The sequence below is a fragment of the Channa argus genome, unplaced genomic scaffold, assembly GCF_033026475.1.
Source record: "Channa argus isolate prfri unplaced genomic scaffold, Channa argus male v1.0 Contig121, whole genome shotgun sequence".
NCBI lineage: Eukaryota > Metazoa > Chordata > Actinopteri > Anabantiformes > Channidae > Channa > Channa argus.
In genome coordinates this window covers 37,531-63,215 of record NW_027125340.1, presented here as the reverse complement: position 1 = coordinate 63,215, position 25,685 = coordinate 37,531, and the positions used below count along the sequence as shown (strand labels likewise).

The window sequence follows — 25,685 nt, the reverse complement described above, 5'->3', positions numbered from 1 at the left end:
AATTACAGTCTGTTTATTCGACACCTGTGAGAGAGTGGATCTCATTCAGGCTGAGGTTCATCTGGGTTTTCAAGTTGCAAAAATTTGAATGACTGTGCCTCCTTGTCTTCCAACTATGCCCAGCTAACTATTGCTCTACCCACTGCCAATTACCTGGATTACGTGTGTTGAGACAGTCACCAATTGGAAGAGAACATTATGCTTTGCCTTATCCCACCCCACCCTAAACTAAGATTCTATCTTTAAGCTCTGATTGGCTGAACAAACCTGATCTAGGTAGTAGCTATTGTGTACAGCCGAAATTGTCAGAAAACAAGCAAGACGAGGGTCCTTGACAACCAAGTCTGGGAATGCTTGCTTACGGGTATTTGAGACTGCTCTATTTCCACTTCCCATGTGATCTTAATCTGTCATGATGTTGTGGATGTAGCTCAGTGGTAGAGCGCATGCTTTGCATGTATGAGGGTTCAATCCCCGGTATCTCCATGTGCTTTAACTAAATGACAGTCTGTTTGTTTCTCACCTGAGAGTGGAAAATGAGTGTCTTGGGCTTACTTCATGACCGTTGCAAGGCAATGTGACTGGGTGCACTAGCCAACTATCTTTGAAACTAAAATGAAGTCCATTTAACATGACTTGCCTTCCATCTCCATGTACTTTTAAAAATGACAGTCTGTTTATATGTCACCTGTGAGAGAGCGGATCTGATTCAGGTTGAGGTTCATCCGGGTTTTCAAGTTGGAAAAATTTTCATGACTGATCAGTCAGAATATTTACTGACTTGTACTGTATACTTTACCAATTTGATTTCTTAAGAGAATAAAAAAAAGGTGTGTTTGAAGTGGTGGTGGTATAGTGGTGAGCATAGCTCCCTCCCCAGCCGTTGACCACGGTTTGATTCCCTGCCCTTGCAGTTGTCTTCTGTTTAGCGATTTGAAATTTGTGTGGTTTTTCGATACTTTAGAAATGTCAAAGTAAACATGTTTGTAGGGTAAAGAGAACAAGCTTTGATCAGGCTAAAGAAAATGCGCTAGGAAAAGAGTCAAGAGTTGTTGGCTTTAAACAATCACGGCTCTAAAGGACCTTCATTCCATCGTTAGGTGTGGCCTCCTAATGATCGTCATCTTCCTGGGGATGTATGAAAGCCACTACAGCAATGGTGTCTGACACTGCTTACTCTGTTAGAGCGAGTCTTTACATGAACAAGTAGGGATCCGAGAGTCGTTGACAGCCAAATCTGCAAATTCTTCTTTAAAGGGATTGAAGACGGCTCTATTTCCTATTCCCATGTGTATGGCTTGCATTGGTGTGCAACCAGAGATGTAGCTCAGTGGTAGATGGCATGTGTTGCATGTAAAAGGCCTTGGGATCAATCCCTGGCATCTCCACATGCTTTTAAAAATGCCAGTCTGTTTATTTCTCACTTGTGAGAGAGCGGATCTGATTCAGGTTGAGGTTGATCCGGGTTTTAAAGTTGCAATAAGTTTCATGAAAGAAGCTAATGTTCTAAATCTATACTGTCAACGGTCAATGAATCTCTGCAACAAGCGCAGCATCTGAACCAATATTCAGCGCACTGCAGACAAGAGCCAACTATCTTTGAAACTTAACGAAACTCTTTCAACTAAAAAGAAGTCCATTTGACATGACTTACCTTCCAGACCCGGATGACTGAGACTCTTTACTGACTTGTACTGTATACTCTACCGATTAGATTTTTTAAGAGAATGAAAATAAAGTGCTTTTGAAGCGATGGTGGTATAGTGGTGAGCATAGCTGCCTTCCAAGCAGTTGACCCGGGTTCGATTCCCGGCCATCGCAGTTGTCTTCTGTTTAGCGATTTGAAAATGGTGCGGCCTTTCGGTACTTTCGAAATCTCAAAGTAAGCATCTTCTCTAGAGTGAAGAGATCAAACTTTGAACAGGATCAAGAAAATGCGCTAGGAAAAGAGTCAAGAGTTGTTGTTTTCAAACAATCACGGCTCTAAATGACCTTCATTCCATCGTTAAGTTTGGCCTCCTAATGATTGTCATCTTCCTGGGGATGTATAAAACCACTACAGCAATGGTGTCTGACACTGCTTACTCTGTTGGAGCGGGTCTTTACATGAACAAGTAGGGATCCGAGAGTCCTTGACAGCCAAATCTGCAAATGCTTCTTTAAAGGTGTTGAAGACGGCTCTATTTCCTATTCCCATGTGTATGGCTTGCATTGGTGTGCAACCAGAGTTTTAACTCAGTGGTAGATGGCATGTGTTGCAAGTAGAAGGCCCTGGGATCAATCCCTGGCATCTCCACATGCTTTTAAAAATGCCAGTCTGTTTATTTCTCACTTGTGAGAGAGCGGATCTGATTCAGGTTGAGGTTGATCCGGGTTTTAAAGTTGCAATAAGTTTCATGAAAGAAGCTAATGTACTAAATCTATACTGTCAACGGTCAATGAATCTCTGCAACAAGCGCAGCATCTGAACCAATATTCAGCGCACTGCAGACAAGAGCCAACTATCTTTGAAACTTAACAAAACTCTTTCAACTAAAAAGAAGTCCATTTGACATGACTTACCTTCCAGACCCGGATGACTGAGACTCATTACTGACTTGTACTGTATACTCTACCGATTAGATTTTTTAAGAAAATGAAAATAAAATGCTTTTGAAGCGATGGTGGTATAGTGGTGAGCATAGCTGCCTTCCAAGCAGTTGACCCGGGTTCGATTCCCGGCCATCGCAGTTGTCTTCTATTTAGCGATTTGAAAATTGTGCGGTCTTTCGGTACTTTTGAAATCTCAAAGTAAGCATCTTCTCTAGAGTGAAGAGATCAAACTTTGATCAGGATCAAAAAAATGCGCTAGGAAAAGAGTCAAGAGTTGTTGTTTTCAAACAATCACGGCTCTAAATGACCTTCATTCCATCGTTAAGTTTGGCCTCCTAATGATTGTCATCTTCCTGGGGATGTATGAAAACCACTACAGCAATGGTGTCTGACACTGCTTACTTCTTTGGAGCGGGTCTTTACATGAACAAGTAGGGATCCGAGAGTCCTTGACAGCCAAATCTGCAAATGCTTCTTTAAAGGTGTTGAAGACGGCTCTTTTTCCTATTCCCATGTGTATGGCTTATGTGCCAGTGTAACTGGGGATGTAGCTCAGTGGTAGAGCGCATGCTTTGCATGTATGAGGCCCTGGGTTCAATCCCCAGCATCTCCACGTGCTTTAACAAAATGATAGTGTCTTTGTTTCTCAGCTGAGAGTGGAAAATAACTGACTTGGGCTTGCTTCATGACCATGGCAAGGCAATGTGACTGGGTGAACTAGCCAACTATCTTTGAGAACATTTTAACGACAAAGAAGTCCATTTGACATGACTTACCTGCCAGACCCTGGGATCAATTCCTGGCATCTCCATGTACTTAAAAAATGACAGTCTGTTTATTCGACACCTGTGAGAGAGTGGATCTCATTCAGGCTGAGGTTCATCCGGGTTTTCAAGTTGCAAAAATTTGAATGACTGTGCCTCCTTGTCTTCCAACTATGCCCAGCTAACTATTGCTCTACCCACTGCCAATTACCTGGATTACGTGTGTTGAGACAGTCACCAATTGGAAGAGAACATTATGCTTTGCCTTATCCCACCCCACCCTAAACTAAGATTCTATCTTTAAGCTCTGATTGGCTGAACAAACCTGATCTAGGTAGTAGGTATTGTGTACAGCCGAAATTGTCAGAAAACAAGCAAGACGAGGGTCCTTGACAACCAAGTCTGGGAATGCTTGCTTACGGGTATCCCCTGCTTACTCTGTTGGAGCAGGTCTTTACATGAACAAGTGGGGATCCGAGAGTCCTTGACAGCCAAATCTGCAAATTCTTCTTTAAAGGGATTGAAGACGGCTCTATTTCCTATTCCCATGTGTATGGCTTGCATTGGTGTGCAACCAGAGTTGTATCTCAGTGGTACATGGCATGTGTTGCATGTAGAAGGCCCTGGGATTAATCCCTGGCATCTCCATATGCTTTTAAAAATGCCAGTCTGTTTATTTCTCACTTGTGAGAGAGCGGATCTGATTCAGGTTGAGGTTGATCCGGGTTTTAAAGTTGCAATAAGTTTCATGAAAGAAGCTAATGTACTAAATCTATACTGTCAACGGTCAATGAATCTCTGCAACAAGCGCAGCATCTGAACCAATATTCAGCGCACTGCAGACAAGAGCCAACTATCTTTGAAACTTAACGAAACTCTTTCAACTAAAAAGAAGTCCATTTGACATGACTTACCTTCCAGACCCGGATGACTGAGACTCTTTACTGACTTGTACTGTATACTCTACCGATTAGATTTTTTAAGGGAATGAAAATAAAATGCTTTTGAAGCGATGGTGGTATAGTGGTGAGCATAGCTGCCTTCCAAGCAGTTGACCCGGGTTCGATTCCCGGCCATCGCAGTTGTCTTCTATTTAGCGATTTGAAAATTGTGCGGTCTTTCGGTACTTTCGAAATCTCAAAGTAAGCATCTTCTCTAGAGTGAAGAGAACAAGCTTTGATCAGGCTAAAGAAAATGCGCTAGGAAAAGAGTCAAGAGTTGTTGGCTTTAAACAATCACGGCTCTAAAGGACCTTCATTCAATCGTTAGGTGTGGCCTCCTAATGATCGTCATCTTCCTGGGGATGTATGAAAGCCACTACAGCAATGGAGTCTGACACTGCTTACTCTGTTGGAGCAGGTCTTTACATGAACAAGTGGGGATCCGAGAGTCCTTGACAGCCAAATCTGCAAATTCTTCTTTAAAGGGATTGAAGACGGCTCTATTTCCTATTCCCATGTGTATGGCTTGCATTGGTGTGCAACCAGAGTTGTATCTCAGTGGTACATGGCATGTGTTGCATGTAGAAGGCCCTGGGATTAATCCCTGGCATCTCCATATGCTTTTAAAAATGCCAGTCTGTTTATTTCTCACTTGTGAGAGAGCGGATCTGATTCAGGTTGAGGTTGATCCGGGTTTTAAAGTTGCAATAAGTTTCATGAAAGAAGCTAATGTACTAAATCTATACTGTCAACGGTCAATGAATCTCTGCAACAAGCGCAGCATCTGAACCAATATTCAGCGCACTGCAGACAAGAGCCAACTATCTTTGAAACTTAACGAAACTCTTTCAACTAAAAAGAAGTCCATTTGACATGACTTACCTTCCAGACCCGGATGACTGAGACTCTTTACTGACTTGTACTGTATACTCTACCGATTAGATTTTTTAAGGGAATGAAAATAAAATGCTTTTGAAGCGATGGTGGTATAGTGGTGAGCATAGCTGCCTTCCAAGCAGTTGACCCGGGTTCGATTCCCGGCCATCGCAGTTGTCTTCTATTTAGCGATTTGAAAATTGTGCGGTCTTTCGGTACTTTCGAAATCTCAAAGTAAGCATCTTCTCTAGAGTGAAGAGATCAAAATTTGATCAGGATCAAGAAAATGCGCTAGGAAAAGAGTCAAGAGTTGTTGTTTTCAAACAATCACGGCTCTAAATGACCTTCATTCCATCGTTAAGTTTGGCCTCCTAATGATTGTCATCTTCCTGGGGATGTATGAAAACCACTACAGCAATGGTGTCTGACACTGCTTACTCTGTTGGAACGGGTCTTTACATGAACAAGTAGGGATCCGAGAGTCCTTGACAGCCAAATCTGCAAATGCTTCTTTAAAGGTGTTGAAGACGGCTCTTTTTCCTATTCCCATGTGTATGGCTAATGTGCCAGTGCAACTGGGGATGTAGCTCAGTGGTAGAGCGCATGCTTTGCATGTATGAGGCCCTGGGTTCAATCCCCAGCATCTCCACGTGCTTTAACAAAATGATAGTGGCTTTGTTTCTCAGCTGAGAGTGGAAAATAACTGACTTGGGCTTGCTTCATGACCATGGCAAGGCAATGTGACTGGGTGAACTAGCCAACTATCTTTGAGAACATTTTAACGACAAAGAAGTCCATTTGACATGACTTACCTGCCAGACCCTGGGATCAATTCCTGGCATCTCCATGTACTTAAAAAATGACAGTCTGTTTATTCGACACCTGTGAGAGAGTGGATCTCATTCAGGCTGAGGTTCATCCGGGTTTTCAAGTTGCAAAAATTTGAATGACTGTGCCTCCTTGTCTTCCAACTATGCCCAGCTAACTATTGCTCTACCCACTGCCAATTACCTGGATTACGTGTGTTGAGACAGTCACCAATTGGAAGAGAACATTATGCTTTGCCTTATCCCACCCCACCCTAAACTAAGATGCTATCTTTAAGCTCTGATTGGCTGTACAAACCTGATCCAGGTAGTAGGTATTGTGTACAGCCGAAATTGTCAGAAAACAAGCAAGACGAGGGTCCTTGACAACCAAGTCTGGGAATGCTTGCTTACGCGTATTTGAGACTGCTCTATTTCCACTTCCCATGTGATCTTAATCTGTCATGATGTTGGGGATGTAGCTCAGTGGTAGAGCGCATGCTTTGCATGTATGAGGGTTCAATCCCTGGTATCTCCATGATCTTTAACTAAATGACAGTCTGTTTGTTTCTCACGTGAGAGTGGAAAATGAGTGGCTTGGGCTTACTTCATGACCGTTGCAAGGCAATGTGACTGGGTGCACTAGCCAACTATCTTTGAAACTAAAATGAAGTCCATTTAACATGACTTGCCTTCCATCTCCATGTACTTTTAAAAATGACAGTCTGTTTATATGTCACCTGTGAGAGAGCGGATCTGATTCAGGTTGAGGTTCATCCGGGTTTTCAAGTTGGAAAAATTTTCATGACTGATCAGTCAGAATCTTTACTGACTTGTACTGTATACTTTACCAATTTGATTTCTTAAGAGAATAAAAAAAGGTGCGTTTGAAGTGGTGGTGGTATAGTGGTGAGCATAGCTCCCTCCCCAGCTGTTGACCACGGTTTGATTCCCTGCCCTTGCAGTTGTCTTCTGTTTAGCGATTTGAAATTTGTGTGGTTTTTCGATACTTTAGAAATGTCAAAATAAACATGTTTGTAGGGTAAAGAGAACAAGCTTTGATCAGGCTAAAGAAAATGCGCTAGGAAAAGAGTCAAGAGTTGTTGGCTTTAAACAATCACGGCTCTAAATGACCTTCATTCCATCGTTAGGTGTGGCCTCCTAATGATCGTCATCTTTCTGGGGATGTATGAAAGCCACTACAGCAATGGTGTCTGACACTGCTTACTCTGTTGGAGCGGGTCTTTACATGAACAAGTAGGGATCCAAGAGTCCTTGACAGCCAATTCTGCAAATTCTTCTTTAAAGGGATTGAAGACGGCTCTATTTCCTATTCCCATGTGTATGGCTTGCATTGGTGTGCAACCAGAGTTGTGGCTCAGTGGTAGATGGCATGTGTTGCATGTAGAAGGCCCTGGGATCAATCCCTGGCATCTCCACATGCTTTTAAAAATGCCAGTCTGTTTATTTCTCACTTGTGAGAGAGCTGATCTGATTCAGGTTGAGGTTGATCCGGGTTTTAAAGTTGCAATAATTTTCATGAAAGAAGCTAATGTACTAAATCTATACTGTCAACGGTCAATGAATCTCTGCAACAAGCGCAGCATCTGAACCAATATTCAGCGCACTGCAGACAAGAGCCAACTATCTTTGAAACTTAACGAAACTCTTTCAACTAAAAAGAAGTCCATTTGACATGACTTACCTTCCAGACCCGGATGACTGAGACTCATTACCGACTTGTACTGTATACTCTACCGATTAGATTTTTTAAGAAAATGAAAATTAAATGCTTTTGAAGCGATGGTGGTATAGTGGTGAGCATAGCTACCTTCCAAGCAGTTGACCCGGGTTCGATTCCCGGCCATCGCAGTTGTCTTCTATTTAGCGATTTGAAAATTATGCGGTCTTTCGGTACTTTCGAAATCTCAAAGTAAGCATCTTCTCTAGAGTGAAGAGATCAAACTTTGATCAGGATCAAAAAAATGCGCTAGGAAAAGAGTCAAGAGTTGTTGTTTTCAAACAATCACGGCTCTAAATGACCTTCATTCCATCGTTAAGTTTGGCCTCCTAATGATTGTCATCTTCCTGGGTATGTATGAAAACCACTACAGCAATGGTGTCTGACACTGCTTACTTCTTTGGAGCGGGTCTTTACATGAACAAGTAGGGATCCGAGAGTCCTTGACAGCCAAATCTGCAAATGCTTCTTTAAAGGTGTTGAAGACGGCTCTTTTTCCTATTCCCATGTGTATGGCTTATGTGCCAGTGCAACTGGGGATGTAGCTCAGTGGTAGAGCGCATGCTTTGCATGTATGAGGCCCTGGGTTCAATCCCCAGCATCTCCACGTGCTTTAACAAAATGATAGTGTCTTTGTTTCTCAGCTGAGAGTGGAAAATAACTGACTTGGGCTTGCTTCATGACCATGGCAAGGCAATGTGACTGGGTGAACTAGCCAATTATCTTTGAGAACATTTGAACGACAAAGAAGTCCATTTGACATGACTTACCTGCCAGACCCTGGAATCAATTCCTGGCATCTCCATGTACTTAAAAAATGACAGTCTGTTTATTCGACACCTGTGAGAGAGTGGATCTCATTCAGGCTGAGGTTCATCCGGGTTTTCAAGTTGCAAAAATTTGAATGACTGTGCCTCCTTGTCTTCCAACTATGCCCAGCTAACTATTGCTCTACCCACTGCCAATTACCTGGATTACGTGTGTTGAGACAGTCACCAATTGGAAGAGAACATTATGCTTTGCCTTATCCCACCCCACCCTAAACTAAGATGCTATCTTTAAGCTCTGATTGGCTGAACAAACCTGATCCAGGTAGTAGGTATTGTGTACAGCCGAAATTGTCAGAAAACAAGCAAGACGAGGGTCCTTGACAACCAAGTCTGGGAATGCTTGCTTAAGGGTATTTGAGACTGCTCTTTTTCCACTTCCCATGTGATCTTAATCTGTCATGATGTTGGGGATGTAGCTCAGTGGTAGAGCGCATGCTTTGCATGTATGAGGGTTCAATCCCCGGTATCTCCATGTGCTTTAATTAAATGACAGTCTGTTTGTTTCTCACCTGAGAGTGGAAAATGAGTGTCTTGGGCTTACTTCATGACCGTTGCAAGGCAATGTGACTGGGTGCACTAGCCAACTATCTTTGAAACTAAAATGAAGTCCATTTAACATGACTTGCCTTCCATCTCCATGTACTTTTAAAAATGACAGTCTGTTTATATGTCACCTGTGAGAGAGCGGATCTGATTCAGGTTGAGGTTCATCCGGGTTTTCAAGTTGGAAAAATTTTCATGACTGATCAGTCAGAATCTTTACTGACTTCTACTGTATACTTTACCAATTTGATTTCTTAAGAGAATAAAAAAAAGGTGTGTTTGAGGTGGTGGTGGTATAGTGGTGAGCATAGCTCCCTCCCCAGCCGTTGACCACGGTTTGATTCCCTGCCCTTGCAGTTGTCTTCTGTTTAGCGATTTGAAATTTGTGTGGTTTTTCGATACTTTAGAAATGTCAAAGTAAACATGTTTGTAGGGTAAAGAGAACAAGCTTTGATCAGGCTAAAGAAAATGCGCTAGGAAAAGAGTCAAGAGTTGTTGGCTTTAAACAATCACGGCTCTAAATGACCTTCATTCCATCGTTAGGTGTGGCCTCCTAATGATCGTCATCTTCCTGGGGATGTATGAAAGCCACTACAGCAATGGTGTCTGACACTGCTTACTCTGTTAGAGCGAGTCATTACATGAACAAGTGGGGATCCGAGAGTCGTTGACAGCCAAATCTGCAAATTCTTCTTTAAAGGGATTGAAGACGGCTCTATTTCCTATTCCCATGTGTATGGCTTGCATTGGTGTGCAACCAGAGATGTAGCTCAGTGGTAGATGGCATGTGTTGCATGTAAAAGGCCTTGGGATCAATCCCTGGCATCTCCACATGCTTTTAAAAATGCCAGTCTGTTTATTTCTCACTTGTGAGAGAGCGGATCTGATTCAGGTTGAGGTTGATCCGGGTTTTAAAGTTGCAATAAGTTTCATGAAAGAAGCTAATGTTCTAAATCTATACTGTCAACGGTCAATGAATCTCTGCAACAAGCGCAGCATCTGAACCAATATTCAGCGCACTGCAGACAAGAGCCAACTATCTTTGAAACTTAACGAAACTCTTTCAACTAAAAAGAAGTCCATTTGACATGACTTACCTTCCAGACCCGGATGACTGAGACTCTTTACTGACTTGTACTGTATACTCTACCGATTAGATTTTTTAAGAGAATGAAAATAAAGTGCTTTTGAAGCGATGGTGGTATAGTGGTGAGCATAGCAGCCTTCCAAGCAGTTGACCCGGGTTCGATTCCCGGCCATCGCAGTTGTCTTCTATTTAGCGATTTGAAAATGGTGCGGCCTTTCGGTACTTTCGAAATCTCAAAGTAAGCATCTTCTCTAGAGTGAAGAGATCAAACTTTGATCAGGATCAAGAAAATGCGCTAGGAAAAGAGTCAAGAGTTGTTGTTTTCAAACAATCACGGCTCTAAATGACCTTCATTCCATCGTTAAGTTTGGCCTCCTAATGATTGTCTTCTTCCTGGGGATGTATGAAAACCACTACAGCAATGGTGTCTGACACTGCTTACTCTGTTGGAGCGGGTCTTTACATGAACAAGTAGGGATCCGAGAGTCCTTGACAGCCAAATCTTCAAATGCTTCTTTAAAGGTGTTGAAGACGGCTCTTTTTCCTATTCCCATGTGTATGGCTTATGTGCCAGTGCAACTGGGGATGTAGCTCAGTGGTAGAGCGCATGCTTTGCATGTATGAGGCCCTGGGTTCAATCCCCAGCATCTCCACGTGCTTTAACAAAATGATAGTGTCTTTGTTTCTCAGCTGAGAGTGGAAAATAACTGACTTGGGCTTGCTTCATGACCATGGCAAGGCAATGTGACTGGGTGAACTAGCCAACTATCTTTGAGAACATTTTAAAGACAAAGAAGTCCATTTGACATGACTTACCTGCCAGACCCTGGGATCAATTCCTGGCATCTCCATGTACTTAAAAAATGACAGTCTGTTTATTTGACACCTGTGAGAGAGTGGATCTCATTCAGGTTGAGGTTCATCTGGGTTTTCAAGTTGCAAAAATTTGAATGACTGTGCCTCCTTGTCTTCCAACTATGCCCAGCTAACTATTGCTCTACCCACTGCCAATTACCTGGATTACGTGTGTTGAGACAGTCACCAATTGGAAGAGAACATTATGCTTTGCCTTATCCCACCCCACCCTAAACTAAGATGCTATCTTTAAGCTCTGATTGGCTGAACAAACCTGATCCAGGTAGTAGGTATTGTGTACAGCCGAAATTGTCAGAAAACAAGCAAGACGAGGGTCCTTGACAACCAAGTCTGGGAATGCTTGCTTACGGGTATTTGAGACTGCTCTATTTCCACTTCCCATGTGATCTTAATCTGTCATGATGTTGGGGATGTAGCTCAGTGGTAGAGCGCATGCTTTGCATGTATGAGGGTTCAATCCCCGGTATCTCCATGTGCTTTAACTAAATGACAGTCTGTTTGTTTCTCACCTCAGAGTGGAAAATGAGTGGCTTGGGCTTACTTCATGACCGTTGCAAGGCAATGTGACTGGGTGCACTAGCCAACTATCTTTGAAACTAAAATGAAGTCCATTTAACATGACTTGCCTTCCATCTCCATGTACTTTTAAAAATGACAGTCTGTTTATATGTCACCTTTGAGAGAGCGGATCTGATTCAGGTTGAGGTTCATCCGGGTTTTCAAGTTGGAAAAATTTTCATGACTGATCAGTCAGAATCTTTACTGACTTCTACTGTATACTTTACCAATTTGATTTCTTAAGAGAATAAAAAAAAGGTGTGTTTGAGGTGGTGGTGGTATAGTGGTGAGCATAGCTCCCTCCCCAGCCGTTGACCACGGTTTGATTCCCTGCCCTTGCAGTTGTCTTCTGTTTAGCGATTTGAAATTTGTGTGATTTTTCGATACTTTAGAAATGTCAAAGTAAACATGTTTGTAGGGTAAAGAGAACAAGCTTTGATCAGGCTAAAGAAAATGCGCTAGGAAAAGAGTCAAGAGTTGTTGGCTTTAAACAATCACGGCTCTAAATGACCTTCATTCCATCGTTAGGTGTGGCCTCCTAATGATCGTCATCTTTCTGGGGATGTATGAAAGCCACTACAGCAATGGTGTCTGACACTGCTTACTCTGTTGGAGCGGGTCTTTACATGAACAAGTAGGGATCCAAGAGTCCTTGACAGCCAATTCTGCAAATTCTTCTTTAAAGGGATTGAAGACGGCTCTATTTCCTATTCCCATGTGTATGGCTTGCATTGGTGTGCAACCAGAGTTGTGGCTCAGTGGTAGATGGCATGTGTTGCATGTAGAAGGCCCTGGGATCAATCCCTGGCATCTCCACATGCTTTTAAAAATGCCAGTCTGTTTATTTCTCACTTGTGAGAGAGCGGATCTGATTCAGGTTGAGGTTGATCCGGGTTTTAAAGTTGCAATAAGTTTCATGAAAGAAGCTAATGTACTAAATCTATACTGTCAACGGTCAATGAATCTCTGCAACAAGCGCAGCATCTGAACCAATATTCAGCGCACTGCAGAAACTTAACGAAACTCTTTCAACTAAAAAGAAGTCCATTTGACATGACTTACCTTCCAGACCCGGATGACTGAGACTCTTTACTGACTTGTACTGTATACTCTACCGATTAGATTTTTTAAAAGAATGAAAATAAAGTGCTTTTGAAGCGATGGTGGTATAGTGGTGAGCATAGCTGCCTTCCAAGCAGTTGACCCGGGTTCGATTCCCGGCCATCGCAGTTGTCTTCTATTTAGCGATTTGAAAATTGTGCGGTCTTTCGGTACTTTCGAAATCTCAAAGTAAGCATCTTCTCTAGAGTGAAGAGATCAAACTTTGATCAGGATCAAGAAAATGCGCTAGGAAAAGAGTCAAGAGTTGTTGTTTTCAAACAATCACGGCTCTAAATGACCTTCATTCCATCGTTAAGTTTGGCCTCCTAATGATTGTCATCTTCCTGGGGATGTATGAAAACCACTACAGCAATGGTGTCTGACACTGCTTACTCTGTTGGAGCGGGTCTTTACATGAACAAGTAGGGATCCGAGAGTCCTTGACAGCCAAATCTGCAAATGCTTCTTTAAAGGTGTTGAAGACGGCTCTTTTTCCTATTCCCATGTGTATGGCTTATGTGCCAGTGCAACTGGGGATGTAGCTCAGTGGTAGAGCGCATGCTTTGCATGTATGAGGCCCTGGGTTCAATCCCCAGCATCTCCACGTGCATTAACAAAATGATAGTGTCTTTGTTTCTCAGCTAAGAGTGGAAAACAACTGGCTTGGGTTTACTTCATGACCATGGCAAGGCAATGTGACTGGGTGAACTAGCCAACTATCTTTGAGAACATTTTAACGACAAAGAAGTCCGTTTGACATGACTTACCTGCTAGACCCTGGGATCAATTCCTGGCATCTCCATGTACTTAAAAAATGACAGTCTGTTTATTCGACACCTGTGAGAGAGTGGATCTCATTCAGGTTGAGGTTCATCCGGGTTTTCAAATTGCAAAAATTTGAATGACTGCGCCTCCTTGTCTTCCAACTATGCCCAGCTAACTATTGCTCTACCCACTGCCAATTACCTGGATTACGTGTGTTGAGACAGTCACCAATTGGAAGAGAACATTATGCTTTGCCTTATCCCACCCCACCCTAAACTAAGATGCTATCTTTAAGCTCTGATTGGCTGTACAAACCTGATCCAGGTAGTAGGTATTGTGTACAGCCGAAATTGTCAGAAAACAAGCAAGACGAGGGTCCTTGACAACCAAGTCTGGGAATGCTTGCTTACGCGTATTTGAGACTGCTCTATTTCCACTTCCCATGTGATCTTAATCTGTCATGATGTTGGGGATGTAGCTCAGTGGTAGAGCGCATGCTTTGCATGTATGAGGGTTCAATCCCTGGTATCTCCATGATCTTTAACTAAATGACAGTCTGTTTGTTTCTCACGTGAGAGTAGAAAATGAGTGGCTTGGGCTTACTTCATGACCGTTGCAAGGCAATGTGACTGGGTGCACTAGCCAACTATCTTTGAAACTAAAATGAAGTCCATTTAACATGACTTGCCTTCCATCTCCATGTACTTTTAAAAATGACAGTCTGTTTATATGTCACCTGTGAGAGAGCGGATCTGATTCAGGTTGAGGTTCATCCGGGTTTTCAAGTTGGAAAAATTTTCATGACTGATCAGTCAGAATCTTTACTGACTTGTACTGTATACTTTACCAATTTGATTTCTTAAGAGAATAAAAAAAGGTGCGTTTGAAGTGGTGGTGGTATAGTGGTGAGCATAGCTCCCTCCCCAGCTGTTGACCACGGTTTGATTCCCTGCCCTTGCAGTTGTCTTCTGTTTAGCGATTTGAAATTTGTGTGGTTTTTCGATACTTTAGAAATGTCAAAGTAAACATGTTTGTAGGGTAAAGAGAACAAGCTTTGATCAGGCTAAAGAAAATGCGCTAGGAAAAGAGTCAAGAGTTGTTGGCTTTAAACAATCACGGCTCTAAATGACCTTCATTCCATCGTTAGGTGTGGCCTCCTAATGATCGTCATCTTTCTGGGGATGTATGAAAGCCACTACAGCAATGGTGTCTGACACTGCTTACTCTGTTGGAGCGGGTCTTTACATGAACAAGTAGGGATCCAAGAGTCCTTGACAGCCAATTCTGCAAATTCTTCTTTAAAGGGATTGAAGACGGCTCTATTTCCTATTCCCATGTGTATGGCTTGCATTGGTGTGCAACCAGAGTTGTGGCTCAGTGGTAGATGGCATGTGTTGCATGTAGAAGGCCCTGGGATCAATCCCTGGCATCTCCACATGCTTTTAAAAATGCCAGTCTGTTTATTTCTCACTTGTGAGAGAGCTGATCTGATTCAGGTTGAGGTTGATCCGGGTTTTAAAGTTGCAATAATTTTCATGAAAGAAGCTAATGTACTAAATCTATACTGTCAACGGTCAATGAATCTCTGCAACAAGCGCAGCATCTGAACCAATATTCAGCGCACTGCAGACAAGAGCCAACTATCTTTGAAACTTAACGAAACTCTTTCAACTAAAAAGAAGTCCATTTGACATGACTTACCTTCCAGACCCGGATGACTGAGACTCATTACCGACTTGTACTGTATACTCTACCGATTAGATTTTTTAAGAAAATGAAAATTAAATGCTTTTGAAGCGATGGTGGTATAGTGGTGAGCATAGCTACCTTCCAAGCAGTTGACCCGGGTTCGATTCCCGGCCATCGCAGTTGTCTTCTATTTAGCGATTTGAAAATTATGCGGTCTTTCGGTACTTTCGAAATCTCAAAGTAAGCATCTTCTCTAGAGTGAAGAGATCAAACTTTGATCAGGATCAAAAAAATGCGCTAGGAAAAGAGTCAAGAGTTGTTGTTTTCAAACAATCACGGCTCTAAATGACCTTCATTCCATCGTTAAGTTTGGCCTCCTAATGATTGTCATCTTCCTGGGTATGTATGAAAACCACTACAGCAATGGTGTCTGACACTGCTTACTTCTTTGGAGCGGGTCTTTACATGAACAAGTAGGGATCCGAGAGTCCTTGACAGCCAAATCTGCAAATGCTTCTTTAAAGGTGTTGAAGACGGCTCTTTTTCCTATTCCCATGTGTATGGCTTATGTGCCAGTGCAACTGGGGATGTAGCTCAGTGGTAGAGCCCATGCTTTGCATGTATGAGGCCCTGGGTTCAATCCCCAGCATCTCCACGTGCTTTAACAAAATGATAGTGTCTTTGTTTCTCAGCTGAGAGTGGAAAATAACTGACTTGGGCTTGCTTCATGACCATGGCAAGGCAATGTGACTGGGTGAACTAGCCAATTATCTTTGAGAACATTTTAACGACAAAGAAGTCCATTTGACATGACTTACCTGCCAGACCCTGGAATCAATTCCTGGCATCTCCATGTACTTAAAAAATGACAGTCTGTTTATTCGACACTTGTGAGAGAGTGGATCTCATTCAGTCTGAGGTTCATCCGGGTTTTAAAGTTGCAAAAATTTGAATGACTGTGCCTCCTTGTCTTCCAACTATGCCCAGCTAACTATTGCTCTACCCACTGCCAATTACCTGGATTACGTGTGTTGAGACAGTCACCAATTGGAAGAGAACATTATGCTTTGCCTTATCCCACCCCACCCTAAACTAAGATTCTATCTTTAAGCTCTGATTGGCTGAACAAACCTGATCCAGGTAGTAGGTATTGTGTACAGCCGAAATTGTCAGAAAACAAGCAAGACGAGGGTCCTTGACAACCAAGTCTGGGAATGCTTGCTTACGGGTATTTGAGACTGCTCTATTTCCACCTCCCATGTGATCTTAATCTGTCATGATGTTGGGGATGTAGCTCAGTGGTAGAGCGCATGCTTTGCATGTATGAGGGTTCAATCCCCGGTATCTCCATGTGCTTTAACTAAATGACAGTCTGTTTGTTTCTCACCTGAGAGTGGAAAATGAGTGTCTTGGGCTTACTTCATGACCGTTGCAAGGCAATGTGACTGGGTGCACTAGCCAACTATCTTTGAAACTAAAATGAAGTCCATTTACCTTTGACTTGCCTTCCATCTCCATGTACTTTTAAAAATGACAGTCTGTTTATATGTCACCTGTGAGAGAGCGGATCTGATTCAGGTTGAGGTTCATCCGGGTTTTCAAGTTGGAAAAATTTTCATGACTGATCAGTCAGAATCTTTACTGACTTGTACTGTATACTTTACCAATTTGATTTCTTAAGAGAATTAAAAAAAGGTGCGTTTGAAGTAGTGGTGGTATAGTGGTGAGCATAGCTCCCTCCCCAGCCGTTGACCACGGTTTGATTCCCTGCCCTTGCAGTTGTCTTCTGTTTAGCGATTTGAAATTTGTGTGGTTTTTCGATACTTTAGAAATGTCAAAGTAAACATGTTTGTAGGGTAAAGAGAACAAGCTTTGATCAGGCTAAAGAAAATGCGCTAGGAAAAGAGTCAAAAGTTGTTGGCTTTAAACAATCACGGCTCTAAAGGACCTTCATTCAATCGTTAGGTGTGGCCTCCTAATGATCGTCATCTTCCTGGGGATGTATGAAAGCCACTACAGCAATGGAGTCTGACACTGCTTACTCTGTTGGAGCAGGTCTTTACATGAACAAGTGGGGATCCGAGAGTCCTTGACAGCCAAATCTGCAAATTCTTCTTTAAAGGGATTGAAGACGGCTCTATTTCCTATTCCCATGTGTATGGCTTGCATTGGTGTGCAACCAGAGTTGTATCTCAGTGGTACATGGCATGTGTTGCATGTAGAAGGCCCTGGGATTAATCCCTGGCATCTCCATATGCTTTTAAAAATGCCAGTCTGTTTATTTCTCACTTGTGAGAGAGCGGATCTGATTCAGGTTGAGGTTGATCCGGGTTTTAAAGTTGCAATAAGTTTCATGAAAGAAGCTAATGTACTAAATCTATACTGTCAACGGTCAATGAATCTCTGCAACAAGCGCAGCATCTGAACCAATATTCAGCGCACTGCAGACAAGAGCCAACTATCTTTGAAACTTAACGAAACTCTTGCAACTAAAAAGAAGTCCATTTGACATGACTTACCTTCCAGACCCGGATGACTGAGACTCTTTACTGACTTGTACTGTATACTCTACCGATTAGATTTTTTAAGGGAATGAAAATAAAATGCTTTTGAAGCGATGGTGGTATAGTGGTGAGCATAGCTGCCTTCCAAGCAGTTGACCCGGGTTCGATTCCCGGCCATCGCAGTTGTCTTCTATTTAGCGATTTGAAAATTGTGCGGTCTTTCGGTACTTTCGAAATCTCAAAGTAAGCATCTTCTCTAGAGTGAAGAGATCAAAATTTGATCAGGATCAAGAAAATGCGCTAGGAAAAGAGTCAAGAGTTGTTGTTTTCAAACAATCACGGCTCTAAATGACCTTCATTCCATCGTTAAGTTTGGCCTCCTAATGATTGTCATCTTCCTGGGGATGTATGAAAACCACTACAGCAATGGTGTCTGACACTGCTTACTCTGTTGGAACGGGTCTTTACATGAACAAGTAGGGATCCGAGAGTCCTTGACAGCCAAATCTGCAAATGCTTCTTTAAAGGTGTTGAAGACGGCTCTTTTTCCTATTCCCATGTGTATGGCTTATGTGCCAGTGCAACTGGGGATGTAGCTCAGTGGTAGAGCGCATGCTTTGCATGTATGAGGCCCTGGGTTCAATCCCCAGCATCTCCACGTGCTTTAACAAAACGATAGTGGCTTTGTTTCTCAGCTGAGAGTGGAAAATAACTGACTTGGGCTTGCTTCATGACCATGGCAAGGCAATGTGACTGGGTGAACTAGCCAACTATCTTTGAGAACATTTCAATGACAAAGAAGTCCATTTGACATGACTTACCTGCCAGACCCTGGGATCAATTCCTGGCATCTCCATGTACTTAAAAAATGACAGTCTGTTTATTCGACACTTGTGAGAGAGTGGATCTCATTCAGGCTGAGGTTCATCTGGGTTTTCAAGTTGCAAAAATTTGAATGACTGTGCCTCCTTGTCTTCCAACTATGCCCAGCTAACTATTGCTCTACCCACTGCCAATTACCTGGATTACGTGTGCTGAGACAGTCACCAATTGGAAGAGAACATTATGCTTTGCCTTATCCCACCCCACCCTAAACTAAGATGCTATCTTTAAGCTCTGATTGGCTGTACAAACCTGATCCAGGTAGTAGGTATTGTGTACAGCCGAAATTGTCAGAAAACAAGCAAGACGAGGGTCCTTGACAACCAAGTCTGGGAATGCTTGCTTACGCGTATTTGAGACTGCTCTATTTCCACTTCCCATGTGATCTTAATCTGTCATGATGTTGGGGATGTAGCTCAGTGGTAGAGCGCATGCTTTGCATGTATGAGGGTTCAATCCCTGGTATCTCCATGATCTTTAACTAAATGACAGTCTGTTTGTTTCTCACGTGAGAGTGGAAAATGAGTGGCTTGGGCTTACTTCATGACCGTTGCAAGGCAATGTGACTGGGTGCACTAGCCAACTATCTTTGAAACTAAAATGAAGTCCATTTAACATGACTTGCCTTCCATCTCCATGTACTTTTAAAAATGACAGTCTGTTTATATGTCACCTGTGAGAGAGCGGATCTGATTCAGGTTGAGGTTCATCCGGGTTTTCAAGTTGGAAAAATTTTCATGACTGATCAGTCAGAATCTTTACTGACTTGTACTGTATACTTTACCAATTTGATTTCTTAAGAGAATAAAAAAAGGTGCGTTTGAAGTGGTGGTGGTATAGTGGTGAGCATAGCTCCCTCCCCAGCCGTTGACCACCGTTTGATTCCCTGCCCTTGCAGTTGTCTTCTGTTTAGCGATTTGAAATTTGTGTGGTTTTTCGATACTTTAGAAATGTCAAAGTAAACATGTTTGTAGGGTAAAGAGAACAAGCTTTGATCAGGCTAAAGAAAATGCGCTAGGAAAAGAGTCAAGAGTTGTTGGCTTTAAACAATCACGGCTCTAAATGACCTTCATTCCATCGTTAGGTGTGGCCTCCTAATGATCGTCATCTTTCTGGGGATGTATGAAAGCCACTACAGCAATGGTGTCTGACACTGCTTACTCTGTTGGAGCGGGTCTTTACATGAACAAGTAGGGATCCAAGAGTCCTTGACAGCCAATTCTGCAAATTCTTCTTTAAAGGGATTGAAGACGGCTCTATTTCCTATTCCCATGTGTATGGCTTGCATTGGTGTGCAACCAGAGTTGTGGCTCAGTGGTAGATGGCATGTGTTGCATGTAGAAGGCCCTGGGATCAATCCCTGGCATCTCCACATGCTTTTAAAAATGCCAGTCTGTTTATTTCTCACTTGTGAGAGAGCGGATCTGATTCAGGTTGAGGTTGATCCGGGTTTTAAAGTTGCAATAAGTTTCATGAAAGAAGCTAATGTACTAAATCTATACTGTCAACGGTCAATGAATCTCTGCAACAAGCGCAGCATCTGAACCAATATTCAGCGCACTGCAGACAAGAGCCAACTATCTTTGAAACTTAACGAAACTCTTTCAACTAAAAAGAAGTCCATTTGACATGACTTACCTTCCAGACCCGGATGACTGAGACTCTTTACTGACTTGTACTGTATACTCTACCGATTAGATTTTTTAAGAAAATGAAAATAAAATGCTTTTGAAGCGATGGTGGTATAGTGGTGAGCATAGCTACCTTCCAAGCAGTTGACCCGGGTTCCATTCCCGGCCATCGCAGTTGTCTTCTATTTAGCGATTTGAAAATTATGCGGTTTTTCGGTACTTTCGAAATCTCAAAGTAAGCATCTTCTCTAGAGTGAAGAGATCAAACTTTGAACAGGATCAAGAAAATGCGCTAGGAAAAGAGTCAAGAGTTGTTGTTTTCAAACAATCACGGCTCTAAATGACCTTCATTCCATCGTTAAGTTTGGCCTCCTAATGATTGTCATCTTCCTGGGGATGTATGAAAACCACTACAGCAATGGTGTCTGACACTGCTTACTCTGTTGGAGCGGGTCTTTACATGAACAAGTAGGGATCCGAGAGTCCTTGACAGCCAAATCTGCAAATGCTTCTTTAAAGGTGTTGAAGACGGCTCTTTTTCCTATTCCCATGTGTATGGCTTATGTGCCAGTGCAACTGGGGATGTAGCTCAGTGGTAGAGCGCATGCTTTGCATGTATGAGGCCCTGGGTTCAATCCCCAGCATCTCCACGTGCTTTAACAAAATGATAGTGTCTTTGTTTCTCAGCTGAGAGTGGAAAATAACTGACTTGGGCTTGCTTCATGACCATGGCAAGGCAATGTGACTGGGTGAACTAGCCAACTATCTTTGAGAACATTTTAACGACAAAGAAGTCCATTTGACATGACTTACCTGCCAGACCCTGGGATCAATCCCTGGGATCAATTCCTGGCATCTCCATGTACTTAAAAAATGACAGTCTGTTTATTTGACACCTGTGAGAGAGTGGATCTCATTCAGGTTGAGGTTCATCTGGGTTTTCAAGTTGCAAAAATTTGAATGACTGTGCCTCCTTGTCTTCCAACTATGCCCAGCTAACTATTGCTCTACCCACTGCCAATTACCTGGATTACGTGTGTTGAGACAGTCACCAATTGGAAGAGAACATTATGCTTTGCCTTATCCCACCCCACCCTAAACTAAGATGCTATCTTTAAGCTCTGATTGGCTGAACAAACCTGATCCAGGTAGTAGGTATTGTGTACAGCCGAAATTGTCAGAAAACAAGCAAGACGAGGGTCCTTGACAACCAAGTCTGGGAATGCTTGCTTACGGGTATTTGAGACTGCTCTATTTCCACTTCCCATGTGATCTTAATCTGTCATGATGTTGGGGATGTAGCTCAGTGGTAGAGCGCATGCTTTGCATGTATGAGGGTTCAATCCCCGGTATCTCCATGTGCTTTAACTAAATGACAGTCTGTTTGTTTCTCACCTCAGAGTGAAAAATGAGTGGCTTGGGCTTACTTCATGACCGTTGCAAGGCAATGTGACTGGGTGCACTAGCCAACTATCTTTGAAACTAAAATGAAGTCCATTTAACATGACTTGCCTTCCATCTCCATGTACTTTTAAAAATGACAGCTGTTTATATGTCACCTGTGAGAGAGCGGATCTGATTCAGGTTGAGGTTCATCCGGGTTTTCAAGTTGGAAAAATTTTCATGACTGATCAGTCAGAATCTTTACTGACTTGTACTGTATACTTTACCAATTTGATTTCTTAAGAGAATTAAAAAAAGGTGCGTTTGAAGTGGTGGTGGTATAGTGGTGAGCATAGCTCCCTCCCCAGCCGTTGACCACGGTTTGATTCCCTGCCCTTGCAGTTGTCTTCTGTTTAGCGATTTGAAATTTGTGTGGTTTTTCGATACTTTAGAAATGTCAAAGTAAACATGTTTGTAGGGTAAAGAGAACAAGCTTTGATCAGGCTAAAGAAAATGCGCTAGGAAAAGAGTCAAGAGTTGTTGGCTTTAAACAATCACGGCTCTAAATGACCTTCATTCCATCGTTAGGTGTGGCCTCCTAATGATCGTCATCTTCCTGGGGATGTATGAAAGCCACTACAGCAATGGTGTCTGACACTGCTTACTCTGTTGGAGCGGGTCTTTACATGAACAAGTAGGGATCCAAGAGTCCTTGACAGCCAAATCTGCAAATTCTTCTTTAAAGGGATTGAAGACGGCTCTATTTCCTATTCCCATGTGTATGGCTTGCATTGGTGTGCAACCAGAGTTTTAACTCAGTGGTAGATGGCATGTGTTGCAAGTAGAAGGCCCTGGGATCAATCCCTGGCATCTCCACATGCTTTTAAAAATGCCAGTCTGTTTATTTCTCACTTGTGAGAGAGCGGATCTGATTCAGGTTGAGGTTGATCCGGGTTTTAAAGTTGCAATAAGTTTCATGAAAGAAGCTAATGTACTAAATCTATACTGTCAACGGTCAATGAATCTCTGCAACAAGCGCAGCATCTGAACCAATATTCAGCGCACTGCAGACAAGAGCCAACTATCTTTGAAACTTAACAAAACTCTTTCAACTAAAAAGAAGTCCATTTGACATGACTTACCTTCCAGACCCGGATGACTGAGACTCATTACTGACTTGTACTGTATACTCTACCGATTAGATTTTTTAAGAGAATGAAAATAAAGTGCTTTTGAAGCGATGGTGGTATAGTGGTGAGCATAGCTGCCTTCCAAGCAGTTGACCCGGGTTCGATTCCCGGCCATCGCAGTTGTCTTCTATTTAGCGATTTGAAAATGGTGCGGCCTTTCGGTACTTTCGAAATCTCAAAGTAAGCATCTTCTCTAGAGTGAAGAGATCAAACTTTGAACAGGATCAAGAAAATGCGCTAGGAAAAGAGTCAAGAGTTGTTGTTTTCAAACAATCACGGCTCTAAATGACCTTCATTCCATCGTTAAGTTTGGCCTCCTAATGATTGTCATCTTCCTGGGGATGTATGAAAACCACTACAGCAATGGTGTCTGACACTGCTTACTCTGTTGGAGCGGGTCTTTACATGAACAAGTAGGGATCCGAGAGTCCTTGACAGCCAAATCTGCAAATGCTTCTTTAAAGGTGTTGAAGACGGCTCTTTTTCCTATTCCCATGTGTATGGCTTATGTGCCAGTGCAACTGGGGATGTAGCTCAGTGGTAGAGCGCATGCTTTGCATGTATGAGGCCCTGGGTTCAATCCCCAGCATCTCCACGTGCTTTAACAAAATGATAGTGTCTTTGTTTCTCAGCTGAGAGTGGAAAATAACTGACTTGGGCTTGCTTCATGACCATGGCAAGGCAATGTGACTGGGTGAACTAGCCAACTATCTTTGAGAACATTTTAACGACAAAGAAGTCCATTTGACATGACTTACCTGCCAGACCCTGGGATCAATCCCTGGGATCAATTCCTGGCATCTCCATGTACTTAAAAAATGACAGTCTATTTATTTGACACCTGTGAGAGAGTGGATCTCATTCAGGTTGAGGTTCATCTGGGTTTTCAAGTGACAAAAATTTGAATGACTGTGCCTCCTTGTCTTCCAACTATGCCCAGCTAACTATTGCTCTACCCACTGCCAATTACCTGGATTACATGTGTTGAGACAGTCACCAATTGGAAGAGAACATTATGCTTTGCCTTATCCCACCCCACCCTAAACTAAGATGCTATCTTTAAGCTCTGATTGGCTGAACAAACCTGATCCAGGTAGTAGGTATTGTGTACAGCCGAAATTGTCAGAAAACAAGCAAGACGAGGGTCTTTGACAACCAAGTCTGGGAATGCTTGCTTACGGGTATTTGAGACTGCTCTATTTCCACTTCCCATGTGATCTTAATCTGTCATGATGTTGGGGATGTAGCTCAGTGGTAGAGCGCATGCTTTGCATGTATGAGGGTTCAATCCCCGGTATCTCCATGTGCTTTAACTAAATGACAGTCTGTTTGTTTCTCACCTCAGAGTGAAAAATGAGTGGCTTGGGCTTACTTCATGACCGTTGCAAGGCAATGTGACTGGGTGCACTAGCCAACTATCTTTGAAACTAAAATGAAGTCCATTTAACATGACTTGCCTTCCATCTCCATGTACTTTTAAAAATGACAGCTGTTTATATGTCACCTGTGAGAGAGCGGATCTGATTCAGGTTGAGGTTCATCCGGGTTTTCAAGTTGGAAAAATTTTCATGACTGATCAGTCAGAATCTTTACTGACTTGTACTGTATACTTTACCAATGTGATTTCTTAAGAGAATTAAAAAAAGGTGCGTTTGAAGTGGTGGTGGTATAGTGGTGAGCATAGCTCCCTCCCCAGCCGTTGACCACGGTTTGATTCCCTGCCCTTGCAGTTGTCTTCTGTTTAGCGATTTGAAATTTGTGTGGTTTTTCGATACTTTAGAAATGTCAAAGTAAACATGTTTGTAGGGTAAAGAGAACAAGCATTGATCAGGCTAAAGAAAATGCGCTAGGAAAAGAGTCAAGAGTTGTTGGCTTTAAACAATCACGGCTCTAAAGGACCTTCATTCCATCGTTAGGTGTGGCCTCCTAATGATCGTCATCTTTCTGGGGATGTATGAAAGCCACTACAGCAATGGTGTCTGACACTGCTTACTCTGTTGGAGCGGGTCTTTACATGAACAAGTAGGGATCCAAGAGTCCTTGACAGCCAATTCTGCAAATTCTTCTTTAAAGGGATTGAAGACGGCTCTATTTCCTATTCCCATGTGTATGGCTTGCATTGGTGTGCAACCAGAGTTGTGGCTCAGTGGTAGATGGCATGTGTTGCATGTAGAAGGCCCTGGGATCAATCCCTGGCATCTCCACATGCTTTTAAAAATGCCAGTCTGTTTATTTCTCACTTGTGAGAGAGCGGATCTGATTCAGGTTGAGGTTGATCCGGGTTTTAAAGTTGCAATAAGTTTCATGAAAGAAGCTAATGTACTAAATCTATACTGTCAACGGTCAATGAATCTCTGCAACAAGCGCAGCATCTGAACCAATATTCAGCGCACTGCAGACAACAGCCAACTATCTTTGAAACTTAACGAAACTCTTTCAACTAAAAAGAAGTCCATTTGACATGACTTACCTTCCAGACCCGGATGACTGAGACTCATTACCGACTTGTACTGTATACTCTACCGATTAGATTTTTTAAGAAAATGAAAATAAAATGCTTTTGAAGCGATGGTGGTATAGTGGTGAGCATAGCTACCTTCCAAGCAGTTGACCCGGGTTCGATTCCCGGCCATCGCAGTTGTCTTCTATTTAGCGATTTGAAAATTATGCGGTCTTTCGGTACTTTCGAAATCTCAAAGTAAGCATCTTCTCTAGAGTGAAGAGATCAAACTTTGATCAGGATCAAAAAAATGCGCTAGGAAAAGAGTCAAGAGTTGTTGTTTTCAAACAATCACGGCTCTAAATGACCTTCATTCCATCGTTAAGTTTGGCCTCCTAATGATTGTCATCTTCCTGGGTATGTATGAAAACCACTACAGCAATGGTGTCTGACACTGCTTACTTCTTTGGAGCGGGTCTTTACATG

At 42.5% G+C, this 25,685-nt stretch overlaps 21 non-coding genes across 21 annotated transcripts; all 21 read left to right on the top strand.

Moving 5' to 3' along the window:
* Window positions 1-1,749: 1,749 nt before the first annotated feature.
* trnag-ucc (transfer RNA glycine (anticodon UCC)) lies at window positions 1,750-1,821 on the top strand. The gene has a single exon. It is a non-coding gene; the product is annotated as a tRNA-Gly (tRNA).
* Window positions 1,822-2,657: 836 nt separating this feature from the next.
* trnag-ucc (transfer RNA glycine (anticodon UCC)) lies at window positions 2,658-2,729 on the top strand. The gene has a single exon. It is a non-coding gene; the product is annotated as a tRNA-Gly (tRNA).
* Window positions 2,730-3,133: 404 nt separating this feature from the next.
* Window positions 3,134-3,205, top strand: trnaa-ugc (transfer RNA alanine (anticodon UGC)). Its single transcript has one exon. It is a non-coding gene; the product is annotated as a tRNA-Ala (tRNA).
* A 1,160-nt stretch (window positions 3,206-4,365) lies between these two features.
* trnag-ucc (transfer RNA glycine (anticodon UCC)) lies at window positions 4,366-4,437 on the top strand. The gene has a single exon. It is a non-coding gene; the product is annotated as a tRNA-Gly (tRNA).
* An 837-nt stretch (window positions 4,438-5,274) lies between these two features.
* Window positions 5,275-5,346, top strand: trnag-ucc (transfer RNA glycine (anticodon UCC)). The gene has a single exon. It is a non-coding gene; the product is annotated as a tRNA-Gly (tRNA).
* A 404-nt stretch (window positions 5,347-5,750) lies between these two features.
* trnaa-ugc (transfer RNA alanine (anticodon UGC)) lies at window positions 5,751-5,822 on the top strand. The gene has a single exon. It is a non-coding gene; the product is annotated as a tRNA-Ala (tRNA).
* Window positions 5,823-7,779: 1,957 nt separating this feature from the next.
* On the top strand, window positions 7,780-7,851 carry trnag-ucc (transfer RNA glycine (anticodon UCC)). The gene has a single exon. It is a non-coding gene; the product is annotated as a tRNA-Gly (tRNA).
* Window positions 7,852-8,255: 404 nt separating this feature from the next.
* Window positions 8,256-8,327, top strand: trnaa-ugc (transfer RNA alanine (anticodon UGC)). Its single transcript has one exon. It is a non-coding gene; the product is annotated as a tRNA-Ala (tRNA).
* Window positions 8,328-10,285: 1,958 nt separating this feature from the next.
* On the top strand, window positions 10,286-10,357 carry trnag-ucc (transfer RNA glycine (anticodon UCC)). Its single transcript has one exon. It is a non-coding gene; the product is annotated as a tRNA-Gly (tRNA).
* A 404-nt stretch (window positions 10,358-10,761) lies between these two features.
* On the top strand, window positions 10,762-10,833 carry trnaa-ugc (transfer RNA alanine (anticodon UGC)). Its single transcript has one exon. It is a non-coding gene; the product is annotated as a tRNA-Ala (tRNA).
* Window positions 10,834-12,771: 1,938 nt separating this feature from the next.
* Window positions 12,772-12,843, top strand: trnag-ucc (transfer RNA glycine (anticodon UCC)). The gene has a single exon. It is a non-coding gene; the product is annotated as a tRNA-Gly (tRNA).
* Window positions 12,844-13,247: 404 nt separating this feature from the next.
* On the top strand, window positions 13,248-13,319 carry trnaa-ugc (transfer RNA alanine (anticodon UGC)). Its single transcript has one exon. It is a non-coding gene; the product is annotated as a tRNA-Ala (tRNA).
* Window positions 13,320-15,276: 1,957 nt separating this feature from the next.
* On the top strand, window positions 15,277-15,348 carry trnag-ucc (transfer RNA glycine (anticodon UCC)). The gene has a single exon. It is a non-coding gene; the product is annotated as a tRNA-Gly (tRNA).
* A 404-nt stretch (window positions 15,349-15,752) lies between these two features.
* trnaa-ugc (transfer RNA alanine (anticodon UGC)) lies at window positions 15,753-15,824 on the top strand. Its single transcript has one exon. It is a non-coding gene; the product is annotated as a tRNA-Ala (tRNA).
* Window positions 15,825-17,783: 1,959 nt separating this feature from the next.
* On the top strand, window positions 17,784-17,855 carry trnag-ucc (transfer RNA glycine (anticodon UCC)). The gene has a single exon. It is a non-coding gene; the product is annotated as a tRNA-Gly (tRNA).
* A 404-nt stretch (window positions 17,856-18,259) lies between these two features.
* On the top strand, window positions 18,260-18,331 carry trnaa-ugc (transfer RNA alanine (anticodon UGC)). The gene has a single exon. It is a non-coding gene; the product is annotated as a tRNA-Ala (tRNA).
* Window positions 18,332-20,288: 1,957 nt separating this feature from the next.
* Window positions 20,289-20,360, top strand: trnag-ucc (transfer RNA glycine (anticodon UCC)). The gene has a single exon. It is a non-coding gene; the product is annotated as a tRNA-Gly (tRNA).
* Window positions 20,361-20,764: 404 nt separating this feature from the next.
* On the top strand, window positions 20,765-20,836 carry trnaa-ugc (transfer RNA alanine (anticodon UGC)). Its single transcript has one exon. It is a non-coding gene; the product is annotated as a tRNA-Ala (tRNA).
* A 1,970-nt stretch (window positions 20,837-22,806) lies between these two features.
* trnag-ucc (transfer RNA glycine (anticodon UCC)) lies at window positions 22,807-22,878 on the top strand. Its single transcript has one exon. It is a non-coding gene; the product is annotated as a tRNA-Gly (tRNA).
* A 404-nt stretch (window positions 22,879-23,282) lies between these two features.
* On the top strand, window positions 23,283-23,354 carry trnaa-ugc (transfer RNA alanine (anticodon UGC)). Its single transcript has one exon. It is a non-coding gene; the product is annotated as a tRNA-Ala (tRNA).
* A 1,970-nt stretch (window positions 23,355-25,324) lies between these two features.
* On the top strand, window positions 25,325-25,396 carry trnag-ucc (transfer RNA glycine (anticodon UCC)). The gene has a single exon. It is a non-coding gene; the product is annotated as a tRNA-Gly (tRNA).
* The last annotated feature ends 289 nt before the right edge of the window (window positions 25,397-25,685 follow it).